The sequence below is a fragment of the Anser anser genome, assembly GCF_964211835.1.
Source record: "Anser anser genome assembly, chromosome: 11".
Lineage (NCBI taxonomy): Eukaryota > Metazoa > Chordata > Aves > Anseriformes > Anatidae > Anser > Anser anser.
This window is the reverse complement of record NC_139732.1, coordinates 2,648,407-2,670,943: the sequence shown is the minus strand read 5'-3', so window position 1 is coordinate 2,670,943 and position 22,537 is coordinate 2,648,407. Positions and strand designations below refer to the sequence as shown.

At 39.9% G+C, this 22,537-nt stretch overlaps 1 pseudogene across 1 annotated transcript in view; it reads right to left on the bottom strand.

Moving 5' to 3' along the window:
* LOC310879958 (neural-cadherin-like) overlaps window positions 1-20,598 on the bottom strand; it is a 65,530-nt pseudogene extending 44,932 nt beyond the window's left edge. The window contains exons 1-3 of the transcript XR_014589234.1: window positions 17,465-20,598; window positions 2,485-2,682; window positions 1,417-1,642 (exon numbers count right to left, since the gene is read on the bottom strand). The product of XR_014589234.1 is annotated as a neural-cadherin-like (transcript). The remainder of the gene's footprint in view (window positions 1-1,416; window positions 1,643-2,484; window positions 2,683-17,464) is intronic.
* Window positions 20,599-22,537: the final 1,939 nt, after the last annotated feature.

Here is a 22,537-nt window from a genome sequence, read left to right as displayed (position 1 = left end):
GTGAACACATTTAACAACCCAACTGAAAAATCTTTTTTTTTTTTTGCTTTGTCGGTCATTGGATCAGTCTTCCAACACAGCTAGCATACTAGAGCCAATGCCAGGTGAGAAGAAAAGAAAGACTTGGTAACACTTCTTGTCAGCAGCAGTCTTAAATCTACCTACAATTGTGAAATCCTTACCCCAGAAATCCAGCAACTCTGTTTTCCTGCAACTGGTCTAATATAAATATCAGAATTTCAGGATTCTGCATTGATTTTCAGGACCACACATGGGTTAACACACAACAGTAAATCACTTTCGCTGGGCACATTGTTTATATTCAAGCCTCTTATGACATAGTAACAACCATATGAAATATTTAATTCCTTGTGGATATTGCCATGTAACTTCACAAACTGATTAATCTACTATCAACGTAATTGTGCAAACATATTTTTAAATAGTGACAAAAATATTTACTACGAATTCCACTATTTTTCTTCCTAAACATTATTGAATCCAATATAGCAGATACCAGTTAGGTATTGTAGCATTCCACGGTTCTTTAATTTCTTTTATACCTGTGCTAAATAAATTTATTGCAGTTTAAAAAAGAAAAAAAAAACAAACAACTTGTTATTTGCTATTAACAGCTGCTGATTTTTTTTTATCTTATCAAACCTCAGACACTGTACAATTGTTTGTTGTAGACTCAACAGTAAAACAGAATACTACAGATAACACAGCGTTAAATAACAGTTGAAAGGCCGCAAAAGGAAGACATTTACTGGACAAAAGTATTCTCGATTCAACTGGAAAAGGAAATGTCTGCCCTAAAACCAAAACAATTTGTGAAAGACGGAACTGAGTATTCAGGTAGACCTACGTTACTAACATTTTCCGTGATATTTAGATCCACGTGGTTAGACAAAGGATGGAAAAATAAAATGACAATTTTTGTGGCATCTTCATTTTTGCTCAGTTTGTCACTGTGATTAATGAAGACAGCAAAGACAGTCTCCCCTCTCCCCCCCTACTCTCAATATTCACTTGGTGGAGAAGGCACTTTTCAAATGTTGGCACAGAGAACTCATACATGCATTTACACAAGGTATCTTTCTTTATGATGTAATGGTTCTGATTCGTATTTTCTTTGAAAATTAGGACACAATCATCATCTGCTAATACTTTTCTTATCATTTCAAAAGCAAGAAATTCTAATTATTCGTTACCACTTTTCTTTATATAAGAAGAAAGAATACATTATATATCATACAATACTAAGAATACATCAATCAAATGATATTTATCACTTCAATTAAGATATCTAAATTGCTATTTACGATTCATAAACGATACTGAGGCTTTGGAGAGATCAAACAGAAGTTAAACTAAGAACACAATCTCACTGCATTATTTGTTACTGTTACTTACGATTTTCCTTGTGCCATACTTTCAGGAACATAAACGAAGTATGACATGTTGCTGAACTGCGGTGGTCGAAATCCAGCAATTATAGAAACAGAGGCTGGAGACCCTTTGTTTCCAAGTTTATCTGCTGCCAGTACAGTCAGTAAATACTCCTTGTTCCTCACCAATGGCAAACCTGTCATTTTAATCCAGCCTGTGTCCCTCTCAACTTCAAATCTGTCTTCTCCACCTAAGAAGACAGATCCACAAACTGCTGTCAGCACGAACACTTTTACTTCAGTAAAATGGAGAAGAAAATGGGGTATCAGTTCCTGAAGTGGTTTTCTTTTAGAATTGACGTACACACAAAAATATCAAGAGTTTGTTTTGAACTCATTATCTACATCAGTGATTACATTTCTAATCTCATTTTACTTTCCTGGGCAATTATTCTTCTTCTTCATCCTCCAGTACTTTGCTGCTATTTGACCCCTAACTATCCCTTAGCAGAAAACACCCTGTTAGGGTCCTGGTCAAGAAGAACAGATTCACCTTTGGAGTAGTATCACCACTCCCCTTCTCCTTAGACAGTTTTGAATTACTATTGAAGTTTATTTTAAGAGCCTCAACAAAGAAAATCATCAGCGAGCCTATAGTAGCTGTGCAAAAATAAGGCATAACCCAGATGCTCCCGCAAAGGAGAAGAAACATCAGCTTCTTCCACCCAACAAACTCTGCTTCAGGTAGTGTCCTCTCTCATAAACAGTCAGTGCAGCAGAAGGGTGCTGACTATGGCTACCATTGCCACCCCCTTGCAAAGCCCTGCAATCCAGTACCACTCCAGTCCCCATTACCCCTGTGGGCAATAATCTGGGCAGGAACCCAACTTTACAGAGAGAACTCACTTCCGATCTGACCAATCTGTCCATATGCTCACTAAAAGTTTATTTTTTTCACACACAAAGCCAAAGGCTTATGAATCTTTTTGAGTAGGAAAGGAACATCTTCTACTAAAGAAACTGAGGATAAGAGAAAAAAAAAAGTTAAAATAGTGAAGCTTCATACAAATGTAACAAAGAGATTTAAATTTACCTTCCAAGAGAAAATATTCTATAGTTCCATGGATCCCTTCATCTGCATCCACCGCAAGCAGCTTGTATACTTGAGTACCTTTGGCAGCTTGAGGAGAAACCACAGCCAAGAACGGGAAGGGCTCCATGGCCCATTCAGGTACATTGTCGTTTGCATCTGTCGCAGTAAGTGCTAAGTGCAACAAGTACTGATCTTTTCCTAACAGTAAGAAAAATGAATAAATATTTAGCTATTTAATGGTACTCAGAGTAGCAAACACATATCAACTCCTGAGGGTGTACTGTCTGCAATATGGTTGGCATTTAATTCAGAAAGACTTCTTTGGCTCTTCTCCTACAACCAACAGCATCCAGACACAATGGAAAAAATAAAATAAAATAACCAGCACAAGTACTGCCAAACTGCAAGATCAGGGCCACCCCATATTATTTCCTACCAATATCTCTTTTTAGGAAAGTTCACACATTCTTAAATTTTCAAAGTTTAGTTTAAACACGTTTCCTGAAAGCACTTTGCTGGAAGAAAAAAAAAATATTGTTTTGTATATTCAATGATTACAACAATTCTGAACGTTGAAAGTAATTACATTTTTGCCGTCAAAAAGATTCTAACCAATCTACCCTAAATAATGAATTTCCGAGATGGAAAGTTCACTTAAGTCTTAATATGGTTTTCACTTCTATTAAAAATTGAATGCTGTTTAAAAAAAAAAAAAAAATCCATCAGAGAATGGAACTATTCAATTATCCAGAAATCAGAAACAGAATATCCTTAAAAATTGATGGAAAAGTACTTGTTATGCTGCTGCCATTATTAAACCAACCAGTGAGGGCAACAGAGCTCCTGAACAAGTAATAAATAGCAGGCAGGCATCATTGAAAAAGTAACAAAAAGGAAAAATGTCAGATCGAAGAAAATGTTCTGATGTCTCCAAGCATTAAGTTAAAGGAGGAAGAAGTAGAAAAAAACCCTGGGTGAAAAATGTTTCTAAATGAAAGACAAAAGCATAGACTAAAAGCTTCAGTGTCAAAGAAAGCAAAATGCTGCTGCAGACAGGAAGCCTTTTTGTCTCTGCGCTCCTTAATCAGCAGCCCGTGTATACTTCCAGCTGGTAAATGCTTCTTCCAAATACACACAGCTAGCTCAGATTCTGAAGCAACTTCACTGGGAAGACATCAAACTATGATAAGACTATGACAAATACTTTTTTTTTTTTTTTTTTTTGTAACTGATGATATTTACCAGTAAGACCAAAGAGCACAGTATAAACAAATGTAGGCCTTTTGGCCAGCTTGGCTGCAAGTGGACTGGCACCGTACTTGTAGAAAGCCGCACTACAGAGGCCAACTTGAGTGTTCCTGCCATCCATGTTTAATGCTCCTGGTTCCAGAAAAGCAGTGAGCACACACCCAATCTGACTCTGAAAGCATTACAGCTGCACGGACATGGCACTATGCCCAAGCTAACAAGCCTGGGGAATTGAAAGGGAATATGGCCTGTGCAAGAACAGCTGTCTACATTTACAAAATGGTTTATCCACAAGTTTAATAATGGATGAAAAGTCAGAATTTTATAAGATGATCGTGTTAATATTTGATTTCCCTGTGTATTTATTATATATACATACATAAAAACTTCTACACACACACATCTTCAAAATGGCTTTACAAGAACTGAAACAACATACCTGTAAGTACAGAATGGAACAACTAAATTTCTCAGTTTTAATTTAATTTTAATTAGCAATACAAAGTATTTATGACTAAATATAGTGTTACCAAAGGGTCTAATCTTGTAAATATTGTTGTCTTGCTAGGGAGGGATATTATTCCAGGAAGGTTTGCCACTTGGGTTGAACGACTGTACTCTCCCTCTCTTCTTTCCTAATTGCAGCATTGCATCAATTCCCAAAGCACACCAATGTTCCATCTAAAATATATTACTTTCACCTGATGTATGCATTTACTGATGTTACCCCTTAACTTCCGCAGCAGTACTAATGCACCTTTTGTGTCTGCCTCTTGGAAGTCTCAGCTTTTCATAATTAGTAACCTCTGTCTGATAGCAAGTGGCATATTTAGCACACCTTATCATAATCTGCAGTCTGTAAACAACCAGTAAGTGGATTGTCGTAAAGAAAACTCCTTGATGCTGTGATTAACAATGTCAAATACCAGTTTCTTAGTTCAGCTTCCAGAAACTTAACCCATCATGACCTCTGAGAACTTTCTGTTCTTACCAAGAAAACCGTCTTAGTATAAAAATCAGCACTCACCCAAGACAATCACAGAAGTTCTTCTCCATTACACTTGTAAAACTGCATTCATTCATCTAAATTCTAGCATAGAAATTGAATTGATGGTAACTTGTTAAATTCAAATGAATTTCTTTATAATTATATCCTCTACTCAGAATCTAATGTTACAGTGAATTAATATTAGTTTAAGACAACATGTGTATAAAAACAGAGGCTACAGCAAAAACAAGCTTCTGATTTATGGAATAGTAAGTCACCGAAACAGTTTCCTGAAAGAGAACCTGAAACATTTCTTGCATCACCATAGGCTATGAATACATACAACTCCCCTTTTTACATTTTCATGAAAAAAAAAAAAAATCCAGTTACAATGTGCAGCCAAGTCTTACAAGTCTTCTACACTCTGAAATAAAATGTGTTATGCATTGCACTTCAGCAGCCAGAAGTGCTGAAAGTCCTGGTGTAAGGATGAGCAGGTTGACTTCTCTAGCATATAATACTGCACGTGAAGCCCCCATTTCCAAAGATATGCTGAGATTGCCTCAACACAAAAAGAGACTGACCACGAGGTGAGCCTACTGCACTGACATCATAGGGTACCTAGATATAAGTCGCTTCAACGTTTAGAAAGACTCTGTGAAAGCAGTTGCATACTTTCTCCTCTGCTTGCAGATGCTGCTTAAATGTTTATCATAGAAGAAGCCAGAAGGAACACAAAAAAGGATTCAAAAATGAGGATGTAAAATGCAGCAGCATGGATATTCTTTCTGACTACCCTAGTAAATAAAACCAGATGTGTTTCAAAGAGACATGTTTCAGAAGGTGCTTTCCATCAGTCCCATGACAAGCAGTCTGAGAAACCTAAAGAAAATGCAAAGGAGAAAACTTGTTCGTTGTTGATCTGTGTCTGAGGGTGAAATATACCATGACAACTCAGAACAAGAAGAGTTCAATATAAGAAGTGCCAAATCAGAAGCAGATCAATGTCTGCTTGAATGTTCTGAAGATTTTAATTACAAGATTTTCCAAAAAGACTTAAGTGTAAAGGGGAGAAGTTAGTGTCAAAATTGCCTGACTTTTCTCAAAAGAACAGATCTTACAGAAGCTGTCACATGTTTGTAAACACCCACTACTTGGTTTGCCAGGGCATACTGCAGGCTTAAGATAGCAAGCACTAAATTAGAAGCTGAGTTAAGAATCTCTGAAAATGTGCCTCCAACACAGAAAGACCTACTGAGGATTTGAGTGCCACCTTGGCAACGTAATCGGGAGTAGAAAGGTTACCAATTTTTGTCTTTCTGGAGTCTGGAAATCAGTATCCTAATCAACAAGTGAACTGACTTGATTTCAGGTTCTGCTGATGTTCTTAACATGCATGTATTCATCTACCAAAACTTAAGTCACTACTGAAAATTAACTGTTTTGAATTGAACAAGTACTAACAAACCTGGATACAAAATCCACTCTTGTCATGGTTGCCACTTCACTGAACATTAATAAGCTGGTTCTCAGTACCTAATTATAACTGGGAAATACCTCTTGCAATACTGTGGAAAACTGCATCAAGACTGAGATTAATCCTCTAATGACCTAATAAGCTTTATTAATCAGAAACCAAAAGGACTTGGAAAAGTTCCTCCAAGTACCTGTGTTTTAATAATTAAGAGACCTTAATGTCATTTGACATCTTGGCAAGATCAAAGCTTTCAGTAATGTGTTGGCTACCTCTGAAACATCTGAATATTCTTAAGAATCTCGTTAGGATAGTCAGCATGAACTGCAATGCACACCATCAGACAGACAGGCGTAATTGTCTCTCTTGACCAGTATAAGTATCTGCTGCATATGACCTTGCAGGTCTTAGTGGTATGTTATTTTCTTCCATCAACCACAGGCTATCTGATTCTCAAGCAAAAATACTAAATAAATCATCAAGTTTAGACATGATTTCACTTTCAGATAAAGGCAGACCAGAGGAAAATGACTATATGTAAGTCTTCCCTTGACTGTATACCATATATTAAAGCAAGAACTGTAACAGAACTGCACAGGACTGTACTTGTCTGCAGAGAGACCTACAAATGCGACCTGACAACTTGTAGAAACAACATCAGGGTGTCCAATGAAGCATGATCAGACAAGGACTTACCAGAGGACAACAAATGTGATGAAGAGACTGACATGAACGATAATGTGTAACATACGCATTTCAAGCAGGACAAAACATTAAGAATTCCCAAGTATAAGTAAGTACGTGAATGTGATTTGTTTCAAGGATAACTTCAGACTCCAATGACTGCAGCATTCCATTTGTTGTAATTGTCATGACATATACATTACAAAATGCAGTCTCTTATAACTGTCATCTTTTTTAACTGACATAGTCATTTTCCTACAAAATAGTTGATTTTCTACAGAATGGAGCTTAAAATGGACCTCTAACTATTTTTAATATGGTATATGAAATTCATTTTCCCCCATTTTATGGTTAGACACTATCCTTTATGAACACTATTTGTGCTTCAAAGATAGTGGAAGAAAGAATTTTCCAACAGTACCTCACTTGATAGTTTAAGGTGTCTCGATGCTGCCTTCCATCAAAACACATATCACCATCCCCAATATTTACCCAGCAGCTATACTAATTATACATGTACATTAGCATATTAACAGTAGTACTAAATTATTGTATTATTACATCTGCACTAGATTTATGATTAATAGTAATTTATTGGTAGTACTACACTATGGGGGACATAATAAGTTACAATTCCACTCAAAATCTTAGCAGAAACAGCTTAAAACTGGTAATCCTCTGTGTACTTGGGTTAAGTCCTACAAGCACACAAACAGGTTCTACTTAAATTATCAGTTCAGAATACCAGGCCCTGACAGCAAGTACACAAACCTACAACCACATTCAGCAGTGTAAGTCAACCCACTACTGAGATCCCCATGAGGAATCTGACAAAGGCCTAATTATCCCTAAAATATTTGTCAAACTGTTCTGTAACACACTGACAATAAGAACTTCTCAATATTAAACACAGGATACTTGACTTTCAAGCCATGTACACTGAAGATATCTTACACAATTTCATTCTTTCAAAGAATCCTCCTATAGTTCTGCTGATTATATTGGCACACAAGCAGATTTTGCATTTAACAGGTTTTTTTCCCTTTCTTCAGACAACAGAGAAAAAAATCAAATAATTGCTTTCTCATATAATGAGCAACAAGAGATGAAATTCAAGGTGCCTCTTGCTGCATATGATGACAATAACATAACACTGGAACACTTAAAATTTTTTAGACGTTATACTGAAAATATTGCTTCATATTCAAAACGATAAAATCACCTTTTTATCTGATCAAAAATATTTTTCCCTCTATTTTTCTTCACTACTGAAACTAATGAAAACAGGTTATGCAAGCAGATTGCTTTTCCCACACATTTGTAAACACCGCTTATTTGCCCTTTGCAATATCAAAACTCAGCCTCTCCTTTTGAGTTTATGTATTAAAAAAAATAAAACCCAAAACAGTAAAATTATAATCTCTAATCCATAGGCTTCTCGTGCTTTAGCTGATTAATTCCCTATTAGAGTCAATTTGTCTCTCACCAAAAGTCCTTCTCAGGGCAGCTCATTCTGAAGTCTGCTTTTTCTCTGATAGTCCCTCCAGTTGGAATGACTTTCTTTTTAACTTAGTATTACTGACAAGAGCTGCAGTACTGAAATTCATTCCCTATCACCAAAATCAATCTTGCTAATCCAATGATGAAACCTCATCACAGTTATCTACCTATGATTTTTCATGCATATTGAAATTTAATTTTCATGTGTATTTATCTGTGGCTGAAAACTAGTAAACACAGGAAGGACTTCATATACTGACTTACACATTGTGAATTCAGACTACATTGGGTAAAAAAACTGATTAGCTGATCCAAGTTTCTGCTCACAGGAAATTTATCAATATGCAGTGTCTCACAATTTTCATCCTTAGAAGAAAAAAAAATATATACATTTCCCCACCTATCTACATAGATAGACCAAGGGTGGCAGGAAGGAGGAGAAGGCTTTAATACTTAGCCTTTCAGTTGACAACTTTTGAATGCAGCACTGGTTAAACCAAGCCTCAAAACTCATCCATGCTGAAATAGTTCGATTGCAATTTCAAATAGTGTAGGTTGGAGTTGCCCCTAAACCCATCACTTTTCACCATGTCAAATTATAAAAGATGCTGTCAATCTATGAAATACAACATATTTTCAGACTTCTGATTTCATTAGGATTACATGACTGTCTTTTCTCTCAAAAATCCAATGGATACTTCTGTAAGACAAGACTTGAAACTAAAATTTTTGTATTCATTAAAAATTTAGGCTTCTCTGCCTCCGTATAATTGATAAAACGGACAATGCCAGACAGTCTGATTTTTAAAGTCTGTCAATATAGAATATTTACTTGAGTGAACATGTCTCTACAATTGCAGACAAATACAGTACATGCCTTGAATTTACTGAGGGAAAAGGTATTGTATTATTATGATTAAACAATTATGAGTAAGAAGCAAGGTTGCTCTGGCATTTTTAGGTCATTTCAATTTATTTTAAATGGAGATTTTGAGGGCGTTAGAAGTCTTGCAAGCCTTTAAGTCAATATCGTTATTGCATTCTCATCTACATCTATCAGAAAATTAACTATTCAAGTTAGTATTTTGCTTTTTGTTTTTGATGTTGCTCCAACTTCTACACATTTACCTTAGATATACAAATTTTTTTTGAAAACTCGGGGTTTGTTATTTATTTGAATTAGGACAAATAAAATCCCGCTCTACTCTGCACTGGCGCGGCCTCACCTCGAGTACTGTGTGCAGTTCTGGGCACCACAGTACAAAAAGGATGTAAAACTGTTGGAGAGTGTCCAGAGGAGGGCGACGAAGATCGTGAAGGGCCTAGAAGGGAAGACGTATGAGGAGCACCTGAGGTCACTTGGCCTGTTCAGCCTGGAGTAGAGGAGGCTGAGGGGAGACCTCATCGCAGTCTACAGATTCCTCACGAGGGGGAGTGGAGGGGCAGGCGCCGATCTATTCTCTTTAGTCACCAGTGATAGGATCTACGGGAATGGTGTCAAGCTGAGGCAGGGGAGGTTTAGGCTACACATCAGAAAGAGCTTCTTCACTGAGAGGGTGGTCGCCCACTGGCACAGGCTCCCCAGGGAAGGAGTCACTGCACCAAGCCTGCCAGAGTTTAAGAAGCATTTCGACTGTGCACTTAGTCACATGGTCTAAAATTTTGGGTAGACCTGTGTGGTGCCAGGAGTTGGACTCGATGATCCTTATGGGTCCCTTCCAACTCAAGATATTCTATGATTCTATGAAATATTTTGGTTTGGGTTGAGAAAGCATTGCTGTTTTGAGGGGGCTTTGCAAATATCACACTGGACTTTTTTAAAACATCATTCTCACAATATTTCTTCATGTAAATTATCTGCTGACTTCAAGTTTGGGAAGATACATTTCCAGAAAAATTCTTAGTGTCCTAAGCCTCTAGCTCCAATCAGGAGAAATCTCTGTTCCCATTTTCATGCCACACCATGAGATAAAAGCTACTGGTTATTATACCCAATCATACCATATAGCCTTCAAAAAAAAAAAAAAGAGCAATAATGTACAAACATTTCTCTAATGTCATTTTGGAAAATTCATGAAGTATATGACAGGCCACTTTTAAGTACAGTAGCTTGCTCATTCATAAAACATAAACCTTCTAAACAGATAACTTTGATGGACTCAAGCTGTGGACAGCCCACATTCCCTCCTAATACACCTCATCTTTTTTGTAGATAGCATAATGACAGTCTGTCATGTCCTTACCCTCATCTGGCTTTCAAAATAGAAGTTAAAGCATAAAAAAAAGAACCAGAAAACAAAAGTAAAGAAAGAGTCAGAGCTACATGATCGTGGCAGGGTGGATCTTAACATAAATTACCAGTTAAAAGAGAGTAAAATGATAACCATTTTATCAGGGACATCCCAGTGCGGTATCCATCTGCTGACAGCAACAGGCAGAAAAACCAAGCATGCCCAGATGTGAAATAAATGACTGCAAATTAATAATCACAACAGACATCCTTAGATAACAAATCATGTGTCTTAATTAATGGTGACTGATTACCAAAAAGCATTATAATGAGAGGACTTTGCTTAACAGGTAGCAGCTACTGGACTATTTCAAGACGGGAAGACATCTTGAAGTTTTGTTTAAATTTTGGGGGAAATATCTGGCTTGTTTCTCTGCAGCCCAACATGTGCAAGAAAAAAAATGCCACCGAAATCAGCAGCCTCACAAGCACAGCTGCTGTACTTCTGCATCACAGAAAGTCATTTGAACTAGCATTACCTGATTTTAACCTAAATACATGAAAAACAGGAAACCTTGATTAATTTAAACTTTCAAGAAAAAAAAATAATAAAAAAGAGAAAGATTATAATAGCATATCCTGTATCAAAATGTACATGTATCATCAGTAAACTGAGCCAATTCATGTCACTCAAGTGAGAACTCCTCTCACTAGAGCTAAGGAAGAGCAATAAAGTGATATCTTTTAAGTGCACTGTTATTCCAGGGAGAAAGGATACTTCACTGTGAGACTTCACAAACATTTATTGGCATCACGGAAGAAAGACTGAAGAATATCAGGTTCCATTACAAGCTGTGGTGAGGAGTAAGCTGTCACATATACAAAGCCTTCCTATCTATTTCAACTCTCTTCTGCTCTACCACCCCCAACTGTCCTTATCCCAAAGCTGGCCTTTCCTTAACACTTGTCCCAGTTCCCTCCACCTGCCCTCCTCTCTGTTGCCCCAGATTTCCTGCTCTGTTCTCAGGTTCCCTCATAGCCCTGACCATCCATTCCCAGTACCACTTTTCTACACCCAAAATCCCCACCTAATCAGCACCCATTCCTTCTTATCTGGTCTGTCATCCAGTCCAGCTCTCTCCTGGACCACAGCCTTCAGGTGGATTCCTCACCGTAGCCTCCATCACCACAGCCACATACACCTTCTTCCACCAGCCATTTTTCCAAACTCTAGCCTTGAAAATGGGCTAGGAACATTGAGTTGGCTCATCGTGCAGGTGTCCATCTTGCAGGAAACCTTGCAACTCTAAAAAACAGCAGCAAACCTGAAACTGTGAAATACCTCCATAGCATAATGTATTAATAACTACTGTTACACCCCTAATGGAAGTGTTGTAGGCCACTATGTATCTTCAAATAGTCAAACCAAATGGAACAGCTTTCTCAAATCTAATACTTCTATATGCAATTCCCATTTAAAGATGTAGAATTTCTTTATATGCATAAGATTAACCATCTAATTCCTAGTAAGGAATTATGACCTCTTACCAGAATAAGGAAAAAAAAGAAAAAAAGTGGAGTTCATGTCTGAATACTGTATATTATTAAGTGAACCAAAAGTCTTCCAAACACTGAATTTGTTTCCTGTTTACAACCAAATATTTGGAAGTCAAAGGAAAATTTACTGGGTCTGGCTGGGATGTTAACTTTTCCTGCAGCAGCCCATACAGTGCTGTGCTCTGCACTTGTAGCTAGAACAGCAGTGGTATCACACCAGTGTTGTGTCTGCTGCTGAGCAGTGCTGGCACAGCATCAGGACTCTCTCTAACCCTCCTAGGGGGTGGGCAAAAAAGTGAGAAAGAAACATCACCAGGGCAGCTGACCTAAACCAACCAAAGGGATATTCCATACCATATGATGTCATGCTCAGCAATAAAAGGTGGAAAAAGGAAGAATAGGGGAGGGGTGGGCTCTCGTTGTGAAAACATCTGTCCTCCTCCCGAACACCAGCTACGTGAGTTGAGGCCCTGCTTCAAGGACATGGCCAAGCATCGCTCATTTGTGGGAAGTAGAGAGTAATTTCTTTCCTCTGCACTTCCACATAGCCTTTACTTGTTTTGTTTTGTTTTTTCCCTTTCCCCCTCCCTTTTCCCCCTTAGTTAAATTGTTTAATTAATAATAATCTTTCCTTAATAATTATTTTTTCCCTTTAATTAAATTATCCTTATCTCAACCCGTGAGTTGTTCTTTCCTTTACTTCTTCCCCTCCTCTTCTAAGGAGGGAGAGTGAGAGAGCGGTTGTGGTGTTCAGCTGCCTAGCACAGTAAAACCACCACACTATGGGATAAGTCTCAGCCTCTTTTATTCTAAAATCTAAACATTAATATACTAAAAAAGTTTTGAGATAGTCTTTCTACAAATTGGGGATTTCACTTCTGAGACTAACTGTAAAAAGAAAGGTCAGCAAAAATAAACTATTATGATTATGAAATAAAACTATTTCATAATCAAAGTGTAACATAATTGCTATGTCAGTCATGGAATCAATATCCAATTTGTTATGCTAGAAACCAGCTTTGAGAAAGATCCTATCTATATGCTCTTTAATTTACTGCTTCCCTCAGATTAACACATTTGTGTAACTGAAGTTTGTGTAACTGAAATTCAGTTAGATCTTTGAAAAAAAAAAAAAAAACAAAAAATGTATTACTTTTGTAGAAACTAAATGTTTGAGATGATAAACAGCCAGAAGATCTAAACAGCTTCGGTGCTCAAATCCCAGTAGTCTCATAAAGATATTTTTAATCTGACTGCTTGCCATAGAAGGTACATAGCATCAAAATGTTCAGAATGAATAAACATCAAAATGGTGCTTTGAAGCTTCCTGAGATATTCCTTTCTACCACAAATGAGTAACATCCCAAAACTGTAAACACCCACAGTTGTGCCAAATATGCACAGAACGTACATTTTCTTTCAACTTCCTAGCATGAAACCCATTGTGGGTTAAAGAAACACATCTGCCAGATGATAGATGATGATTTCAGCTTAAGCCCTGCTTGATGTATAACTGTTAAAATAATTCATAAAAGAAAAGGTAATAAGAATCATAGAAGAAAAAGATCAACCAGGAGTTACTTAGTACTTACGGATCATCCAGAGAGAATTGATACTGCTAGCAGGGGACTAAGGCTGCAGATAAAATTAAAACAGATCATCCTCGGTTTCCAAGGATGAAAACCGTCAAGATTTAAAATATACACATCACTAAAATTGTTGGTACCTCCACTCTGTATGTTGATTTAAATGGGACAAATATAAGTGACCGCTGTTAACTATTGGGAAGGCATGCCAAACATCACCCTCAGTAAATCCTCTGGTAAGAAAAAATGAACAACAGGGGATTACATGGCTAATGCCTGTGGATGAAGTAAGGTCAAAGGAGCTTGAGATGACAGATGATTAGAGAGATGGGATCTTTCATGCACTTCCCCCAAGCATTATTGAAATAATAATGGCTCCTTCTCAAATTAGATGTTAGCTCAATGTTAAAATATTAATGTGCACAACAATCTAAGGTATTTTACCTTCTATCTACTGGGTAAAAACTTGAAACAGTATTATGCTTCAGTGAAGACTAAATAAACTATTTGTGCCCTAATAATTGATATGGGATAAAAAACGAAATGCTCCAGAAAACATGAGCATAACCATCACTTCTTCCAGGAAAGGTTAACTGAAGAACATGGCTCAGGGTTGGATGAGCATTGGGGTCAACAAGAGGAATGTGCTCATCAAGGACCACATACCAAAAAAATTGCTCAGGAAGTCAAGCCCTGGAATTTAGGAATTCTGTTGAACCTAAGTACAAGTTTTCCTGGTGTTTTTCTTTGGTTTTGTTTGTATTTTAACAACATATTTGTAAGGTATGAAAAATGTAAATACTGTTGGTTCTTATTTTAATTTCAGATTAGTGGCTTCAGCTCTCTTAAGATTACATCCCCATTCCTGTCCAGCATCTACACAAAGCAATTTAAGCTCTCAAGGCAGAGAAAATATTTCTCAAGGTAGAGACAATATTTTATATAACTGTATGTACGCTGCTGCTGAAGTTGCAGAATTCATCTGCTAAGGAGCAGCAAGGACAGGCTGCTCTGCCTGTTGAAGGTGAACTAGGAGTACAGAGTGAAAGCAAGGTATGCAGGGACCTCAGTGTCACTGAGCAAGAAGAGTCAAACAGGTCCTGTGATGTAAATCTGCTTCATCCAGCAGCTCAGCCATCACCAGACAAGTGTGCAGCGATGAGGTGCATCTGAGGCCAAGCTGGAATGCCAGTCAGCAAGGCAGCATCAGGGTCAGCAAGGTACATGGCCAGGTATAGCACACCGTGTCCTGGTGCAGCTGGGGAAGGGACCCCTGCTGCTTAAGCACAGCTCCCAAGACGTGAGGCAGAGGCCACAAACTCTGAAATCTATCAGGCTTGACTGATCTGTGATTTATTTATTCCCTAACCTCTTCAAGATTTTAAGCCTGCCTTCTAAGAGTTCACATAAGGAACTCACCTGAAGTTGAACTACACAACAAGATTGTATCTCCTCCTCTGCAAGTACAGCAGAACTCATACAGTAAATTGGCACTTTGCACAATAGGTCCAGATTTCCTGTTGCTGCTTGGTATGGTACAGTATATTGCCTCGGTATATTGCTTCCAGAAAAGACATAAACTATGTTAAAAACTAAGTCTACAAAATATCAAGTATCCATGAAAAGATACACAGCGAAGTCACCCCGAAAATTCACTTCTGTACTTCTGTAAATACCTTTTTTTTTTCTCTCCTGGAGCTTTTGCAATCTTGTACGTGGTCCTTATGTCCTTATTTCAGTTTAATTGAAACTTCTAGTTCTGCTAGCCATCTCTCAGGAAAGAGGCATAGCATTCTAAATCTATTTCAAGTATTTATGTATTGTAACTCCTATAAAATGAGAAAGCAAGCATTCTGCAACTTGAGTTTTAAAGGTGTTAAGTCATTGTTAACCATTACCTGATCAAAAAAATTATTATTAATAAAGTCATATTTTTCAGTTTAGGCTCCTTTAAAGAAACTTACAAACACTAGCATCTAAAGAACACCATTTATACTGTGTACAATTAATTGCTCTCTGCCTAGTCTCTCTTTTCTACATATTCTGTAAAGATTATTTATATAGTTGGTCCTACCAGCAGTAATATATCAAGATAGTGGAAAACACAAGCTATTTACTAGAACTTCAAGACAGAGGAAAAAAAAATCCCTAAAAATAAGTTAAAGTTTATTGGTCTTTTTTTTAAGTGGGTTAGCAAACCTTGCTTCAGGAAACACATCTCTGGCATGACAGTGTGACAAGCCTTGTTCCAGGCAATCTCAGACTTCAATATTCAGACTAGATGAGAGAGAAAACCATCACAAAGGTGAGACTTGTCGTAACCTGGGGCAAGGTTAGCTACCACTTTTCTAACAACATCTTCTTGATCCTGACAGAGGGAGCTGTGGCATCAACAAAGGGCTGAAACTTGAGCTATATGATGGAGAGAGAGAAAAGCCCAAAAGCACGCTCAGATTGACCCGATAGATATTGTCACTGCCTCTGAGTAATGACAGTCCCGTTGGCGTACAGCCTTGCTCAGGATTGAGTAGTGAAGAGAGGACACAAAAAGCATCTGTGTTCTGGAAATTGGTCCATCAGCCTCCTGGTTAGCAGCCAAAGCTCAAGCCAGAGCACTGTGCAAGCACGGTACAAGGGACTGACATCAATATGCTGTGATAAGCATAACAAATGTCAAACATGAACGAGAGCAAGATCTGAGAGCTGTTGCTCAGGACCTGAGTGAAACAAGTTGGTGATCTTGCCCCACTTCACAGGGAGATACATCCGTGTCACTGAAACTGTCAGCGCTAATTAGAATCCCTGCAGGCATCCTCAGGGATTTAATAGGCACCAAGGAACGAACTGCCTCTCACTCCTATGGCTTGCCCCTCAGTCAGAAAACCAAAAAGATGAGGGATGGAAAGGAATATTGAGGGCAGCTTTCCACATCTCCTGCCTGTGCTGCTCTGTGATTAACAAAAGTTGCAGTTATGCAAAACAACAAAAAGACAGGAAAGGATAGAGATATTCACCATCCAGTGAACTGAAAGTATGCTTAAACTAAGCTGCGTTTTGATAGGTGGAAAATATTAACCAAGACAATGCATTTTTTTTTCTAAAAAGAAGTTTTAAAAGTACCAAATATAATCAGTCAGAGACAAATCAAATCAGCTATCCTATTTAACTTGAGTAAGCTTCCACGAATGCTGATGGCAATTTAAATCAGAAGCATGACATTTCAATGGTGCACATGGGACTTGTCTGATATTTTGTTTTAAAAGAGCCGCCACAAATACAAAGTCACCAATGTTGCAAAAACTCGCATTGTATCTGTGAGTCAGACATGCCTAACTTCAGCACCGACTCAAATCTCAACTTTAGCTGCATGCTTCCAGCCGAATGTGCACAGGGTCGGGAAGGGTTTTAGTGGAAGACACTCGGCTGTAAGCAGCAGGGCATGCTTCACCTCTGCACGTGTATGACACAAGTAACACTCTTTGCTATTTAACTGTCTATAAATTTGCTGTATGCTGCGCATGAACGACAAAGAACTTTAAGAGCTGAAGCTGCTAATTTCCGATAACTGCCATGACACAGCTGCGGGTCCCTGCTCACCAAACTGTGGTCCTCGGCACCTTTAGCGCTACCGGCAGGCGGACCACGAGGCTGCTGACCAGGAGAGGGGCTGACCGCAGGGACGGGGACCGCGGGGACGGGGGCCCGGCACCCACCTTGCCGCTCCGGGCCGCGCCCCAGGCGCTCTCCGCCGGCCGCCCCGGGGCCGTGCAGGCGAGCAGCCGGCCGCGCCGCGTCGCTCTCCGTCTCCACAGGCAGCGCCGAATCCTCGACGGCCGGGGCCGCCGGCTCGAAGCGGCCCGGGGGGCGGCCGCGGCGGGCGTCCTCGGGCACCGGCGGTGACAGCGACAGCGGCGGGGCCCGGCGGCGGCGCTGAGGGCCGTCGGCGGGGCCCGGCGGCGAGGGCAGACACTTGGCCTGCGGCAGCACCTCAAGCTCGAGCGGGGCGCTGAGCAGCGCCGGGCGGCCGCGGTCCCGCGCGTAGAGGCGCAGCGGGATGGGGGCGCGCAGGTGGAGCAGGGAACGGACGAGCAGCACGCTCCCGCTACGCGGCACCACGAAAAAGTGCTCGCTGGGCGGGCGGGCGAAGTAGCGCAGCTCGGCGTTGGCACCCGCGTCTGCGTCCTCGGCGCGCGCCCGCCACACGGCGGAGCCGAGCGGCAGCGTCTCGTCCAGGCGGAGCCGCGCGGGGCGGGCGCCGACGAAGCGCGGGGCGTTGTCGTTGGCGTCCAGCACGCGGACGGTGAGGGCGGCCAGCGGCTCGGCGGGCGCGGCGGGGCGGCGGGCGCAGCGCAAGGCCAGGCGGAGGGCGTAAAGCGGGCGCGCCTCGCGGTCCAGCGGGCGGCGGGTGCGCAGCCAGACGCGGGCGGTGCGGGCGTGCAGCGCCGCCTGGAAGTGCGCGTGGCCCTCGCCCAGGAGCTGCAGGCGCCAGCGGCGGCCCCGCACCTGGGCACACCACGGCTGGGCGCCTAGGCGCGTCAGGGGGACGCTGAGCCCCTGTACGCGCGTGCCCGCCGGGCGGTTCTCCGCTACGCGCCCGCCGAACGACGGCGTCCTCTGCGGGGCGGCGCGGGCAGAGCCCAGCGGCAGAGCGCAGCACAGCAGCAGCAGGCAGACGGCCGCGCGCCGCGCCATGCCGGCGGCCGGGCGGGCGCTGGGGCGCTGCGAGCAGCCGCGCCGGGACTGAGGAAGGAGGGACAGCGCGGGGGGGGCGGCCCCGCGTCCGATCGCCGCGCCCTCGGGGCCGGGCCGGCCGGGAGGCAGCGCCGCGGGACGGGGCGGAGGCTGGGGCCGGCACCGTGCGGCGCCCTCCTGCGAGCACAGCCCCGCGGGGCGTCCGGAAGGGAGCTGCCCGCTAGCCACAGCTCCCCCGAACCCAGCTTGTCCCGCCTCCATCCTTATTGAAGCTTATTTGGACAGCCTGAATCTGAAGTATGGTACGAATGAAAGTCCATAAGAAAGGACAGTAGGACAATACAGTCAACATTTGTCATGAATCAAGCCAACAAATAAGCGATTCATCTTGCAGGAATTTTACAATACATCTAATACTGTTATGAAAGAATGTGATGATATGATTACAATTAAAAAAAAATAAAGTTGAAAAAGAAGTTGTAGTCCTCCCCTCACTTCATATATGTGCTGATAATGCAGCGTTTTATTGGTTTTGCTGTGCTCCAGCTCATTAAACACAGCTGCTTCATATGAGCACAGATACTTTACCCAGAAAGAGAATGAACAATCTAAGGTATAAGCCTTTGGCCAAAAACCAAAAGCATTTATGCTTTAAATTCATGATAATAATAAAAAATATATAATGTTTAAAAAAATAAGGCAAAGATGGCATCTTAAGCAATAAAAGTCACATGAATGACTTCAGCCAGGTTCCAAAAACTATTGGCACTTCTGTAGCACAGCAAATCCGTGGATGAGAATCCTAAAGAAATACTGCAAAAGGCTGAAAGTCAGGAATGAACTCAAGCACTTTACAGATGTTGGACTTAAGCCCTGATTCACTTCCTACTGAATTCTCTAGGATACTCTCAAGGATTTTACAGGCTTCAGTATCAAACTATTACATGTATAATACAAGAAGAAGTTTGAGCGTGTTCTGCAGATTTCATGGCACCATATGGATTATATTCCTTCAAAACATTTGCTGTATATTGTTTCAGGAATGCCAGAGTTGGGAAAAAAAAATGTAATACAAAAAATAATCTATCAACATAAATTTAATGAATAATGTTTTTCTTTTCTTTTATTCCTGCCCTTTATAGTCTGAGATTGCACATCTCTGACTCACATGTCCATGTCATTCAATTTCCAGGACTATTCTCTTGTACTTTTATATTTTTGCATACAAATCTTTGTAAATCTGTGACCTCAACAGGGCACAATGTTTCTCAAGACTGGATTTATTGATTTAGAGCCCACTCCTGAAGCACCTGTGCAGATTGCTGAGATGCAAGTAATTCTTATTAGCCTTAATGTGTTTATAGAATGTGAGTTAAAAGAAAGATTTTCTATGGCTTCCCTTTGGAATAGGCATGATGTGATCACACACATAACTAATTAGATGGTTACAATTTAGTTCAGAAATGACTAAACAAGGATTTAATCAAGCAAGGAATTCTAGCTTATCTCCCAATCAGAACTACTACACAGATTTTGCAGTGTTGTCATACCTGTAGATATTTGATTTTATTTACAATTGCTTATAGAAGGAGAATGTTTTGTTTATTAGCTTATTCATTTGTTGCCATTCATTTGTTACTACTATTATACAGTGTAATTTTTAAGGATAATTATAAAGCTAATGTAGACATTACTGAAAGAGAAGTATTATTTATTGAGATCAAAACCTTGTGAAAAAAAATATAAATGTTTCTTGGGCCCTCCAGTGTCTGAAATAAAGTCTTGCCTTCTGATGACATGAATTTTAACTCCCATAGAATTTGCTGATATTCATTTATATCTGTGAAATTTGACCTGATGTCTCAGGTAGGACAAAATAGTAGCCACACAAAGTGGTTTAAAATTTAACTACCACAACACAATCCCGTTTTTCACCTTTTAAGCCCTCATTGGCCAAGCAACAAAGCATAAATTTTCAATGATTATTTAGTTTAGAAGCGTTCAATAGCCCAGTTATCACTGGAAAATTATGTCTCTTAAAGTAACTCAAAACAGTACATACCCAAAAAAATCCTTAAAATCTTTTTCTTTAAGTATATACTAAATACTTATAGCTCCAAATATATTTATATCGTTGAGAGATTATATGTAGTATGTATAACATATCTAATTTATGTTATAGTACATAATTACAGCAATATATAATTATATAGATTGTATATAGTAGTTAGCTATCTGTAACATTTATATTCTACACAGTATGTTTTATATCTAGTGTAGTTAACAACTACATAGCACTTACATACAATTTAAAATAACTCAGCCAGTTTTGAAAAACCTGTATCTATTCCTTCATGTTTCCACATTCACAACTGTTCAGCTTACAGAGGTATTGATATATAATCTCCAAGCTGATGAAAAAGAAACTAGGCAGCTGACTAGACAAAAATGAAATACAACTCAAAGCACTGGGTTGCGTTTGCCTCCAATTTTTTAAAATGCCTCCAGATTTTTTAAAACAAAACATACCTTCCTTTTTTGATTCCTGAAACTCATATTGTAATTGACAATAACTACAATGATACCTTCTCAAAACATAAAAACTCACCAACTGCCAGCTCACGCTAAAAAAAACATTTAAAACAACTTATTAAGACATAACCTTTAAGTGTGTGAGCAAACAATATGCAACTAAACACCCAACACAAATATCTGTAAAGCTAGATGAAGTATTAGGATTACTGCAGCTTTCTCTGACTGAATCAAAGCATATGGTGGTATAATGGAGCATGAATTTACAGCAACAGAGATGTACGATGCAGATTAAAGCTTCATCTGTGAGAACATACTGCACAGCAAAACAACGATTGTGGTTTTTGCTTTATAGTGTAATGAGCAACAAATACTCTTCTGTAGAACTAGGGCTCCCTCTGCTGCTAATATGGAAGTAAAAAACAAAACCTAACTAAATCCACATGCTCCTGAAACAGACCCTGATTTTAAATTTAGCAATAGCGAGTTATAAGCATGATGGACAGGTTGCTATTTGGTTTATGCAAGGTTTTAAGGGAGGACTGACAGGCTCATGTTACCCACATCAAACATGCAAGCATGGAAAGCTCCACTCAAGGAAAATTAATCCCACTCCATTAACTGTCTCTGCATTCACTGCAGCAGGTCTTAATTAAAAGTATTAATGAGACAGGCCCTTGATACTTTTTGTTATTTTTTAAAACTAGACTAGAAATACTTGGTAATGTATTTCTATAGAAACCTCTATTTTTAGAAAATTGTGACTTACCTATAAAAAAAACAGCTTTTGGTGTTTAGGTTGTTTCTTTAGTTAAGTAAAATCTTTAAGTATGACTAAAAAAATATAGCCTTTAAAAAGAACACGTGAATGATCAACATCAAAAGGTATAATCTCAGATATCAAAATTGAACTCAGTGATCCAACTCAGGTCGTTCTCCAATTGTATGATTCCATGACAGTTACCCATTTGATGTGACGGAAGCTCTCAAGGGAGTGTGCCTGCAACAGCCACTTTGACTAGATACTAGAGTGACTTTGTACCAAAATGAATGCACCAGTCTGATGAAGGCTGGCTCCTTTTGTCAGCTTCCTACACCCTTGGTTTCTTTCCTGAGAGGGCCAGACCTCATGACTGAGGGGCAGGAAGCAGTATCATTTCATTCTTTTTTAGTCCTAATTGCCAACCACAGATTGAACTGGAAAGGTGTGGTAAGAGCATGGCAAGTTATTCCTTGGGGAGTCACAGCTGAACAAATTGTGGAAATAAGTCAAGGCAGCACGTGTGGGAAGCATAACCAAAGCACTGCCTCCTCCCCCCCCCCTTTTTTTTTTTTAAGGAAAACAGATGAAGACGCTGCTGAAGCACTATGATACTATTATGGCAAGCTGCACCAATACAGACAAACGGGCACATCAAAGCAAAACTGTTTCTGCCTGCCCAGTAGCAGCTTACCTGGCATAAGATAAGCACCCCTCATGGAAGCAGAGCCACAAGGCAGCCTGGCCTGGTTTGGCCTGATTCGGGCTCCCTGAGCATCGATCAGCTGTGTCAGCCCCTCTC